General features: G+C 42.7%; 1 protein-coding gene across 10 annotated transcripts in view; it reads right to left on the reverse strand.

Moving 5' to 3' along the window:
• Positions 1-1893, reverse strand: part of LOC107144575 (gamma-secretase activating protein) — a 160452-nt gene that overhangs the window by 128353 nt on the left and 30206 nt on the right. The gene's annotated exons all lie outside the window — the stretch shown is intronic.

Here is a 1893-nt window from a genome sequence, read left to right on the forward strand (position 1 = left end):
GGGGGGGGGGGGCTTCAAATACAACTACATAAGTGCATCCTAAATAGGAAGTTATGCAGGTTTTACACGTATTTAAGGAAACATCTATTTTCACAAGTATGGAGCTAGACTGAGAACTGGTGCTAGTCTTTGGGGAGCAGGTAGTCTAGTTGTATAGAGGGGTATGTATTTACACTCTGGAACTATCTGGAAGATGCACCTCATACTGGTAGGGATCTCTCAAAGGGTACCAGACTGGGGTGCAAGCACCACCCACCACTGTCCTGCTGAAGATCCTCTGAGATAGTGACCAGGGAAACATACTACTGGAGATCACCATGGATGTTTTGGTGAGAAAGTGAGATAGGTCCCAGTGATAACCCAGTAGACTGTGAAATGGCATCACTCTAAGTGGGGAGGAGGAAGGGAGGGAAAAGGTGAAGATAAGCCATGGAGGTTTGGAGGAGCTTCTCTCTCTAGAGGCACAGATACGAGAAGCAGAGGGCAGGACTAGGAACTGAGACGGGTCCACAGAATGTGTGCAGACTGTATTTGATTTGGGTGGAAATTTTCTTTTCTTTTGGCCTATAAATGCTGTCATATATCATATGCTTTTAATTTTTTAAATTCACATAAAATTCATAGTTTTAACCACTTCAACTGACATAATTTTCAGTGGCTTTTAATCTACTCACAATGTTGCATAACTTATAAAACCTCTATGCTGTAATTCCCTTTAGTTGCCCCAAACCTTCAATAATGTCTGTTATTTGCACTGGGTAGGGAAGCCCAAAAACAAGCCAGAAAAGGGAAGTGTGCCTCTGTCCCACAGTCACCCCTGCACTGATGACAGACTTTCCAGGGAGGAGAAATATAGCTTGGGAGTTCCAGGCCAAACCCATCTAGAAACAACAGGAGTGGAAAGAAAAGTACACAGCTGGAAGGACTGCTGACAGCAGAGGACCCAGGACAGAGGAGAGACAACCCCTCTCCTAAACGTGCTGGCTGCTGGCTGGGAGTGGGGATGGGGTGGGAAGGAAGAAGTAGGTACTTCATGTGACGCCAGTGGACCCAGGTAGACCAAAAGGAATGTTTTGACCTGTAGCAGAATCTGAAATTATGCAGAGGGAAATTAAGCCCTAAGATGTCTGTGCACAGTTGATTCTTGTTATCTGTTGCAACTGTGTTCCATAAAATCACCAAAACACTGTCTACTGCACACTAACCTTGCCTAGGGCAAAAACAAGGCTAGGTTACTGTGAGCCCCTGTTCTTAACATTTCTGTTCATAACACTTATGTATTATCCATTGATTTTACGTGTTTCTGTTTAAAACAGAATTTATATATATTGTTGCTTCCCTAACTTTGAGCTCAGGGCCAAGTTAGGGAAGTTACGATTCATGCCAGAATGAAATGTACCGAAGCAGCACACATACTCTCTCTAAAAAAGGCACATCACAGCCTTCCTGCCCCTGGGAACACTAGAAAGCATTTCCACAATACGCGGGGGGAGGGCATTTAAAACAGAGAAATCACCAACAAGAGCACAAAAATTAGAATAATATGGCACAAGCCTCCCTTTTATAGCATGGGAACCAAAACAAGGCAAAGCTCTCCTTGTTCAATGTCTGCTGGGGACGTTCACCTCAGGTGATTTGAATTTCTTCATCACTAAGCACATCTGTAAATGATGAGGAAAGTGCCTTGAGTGTTAATATTGAGTTACCAATCAATTTTAGCAAGGAGAATTTGCAAACATGGAATCTGCAAATAAAGAAGATAGTAATCCACCTGCCATTATACACAAAATGCTTCTGTATCCATGGAATTGATAAATCCACGGGTTTATTAAGTCATTTAGTCATAGATAATATAATCATATGGTTGACAGATTAATTAACTCTGTGGGGGGG

The sequence above is a fragment of the Marmota marmota genome, unplaced genomic scaffold (assembly GCF_001458135.2).
Source record: "Marmota marmota marmota unplaced genomic scaffold, marMar, whole genome shotgun sequence".
Lineage (NCBI taxonomy): Eukaryota > Metazoa > Chordata > Mammalia > Rodentia > Sciuridae > Marmota > Marmota marmota.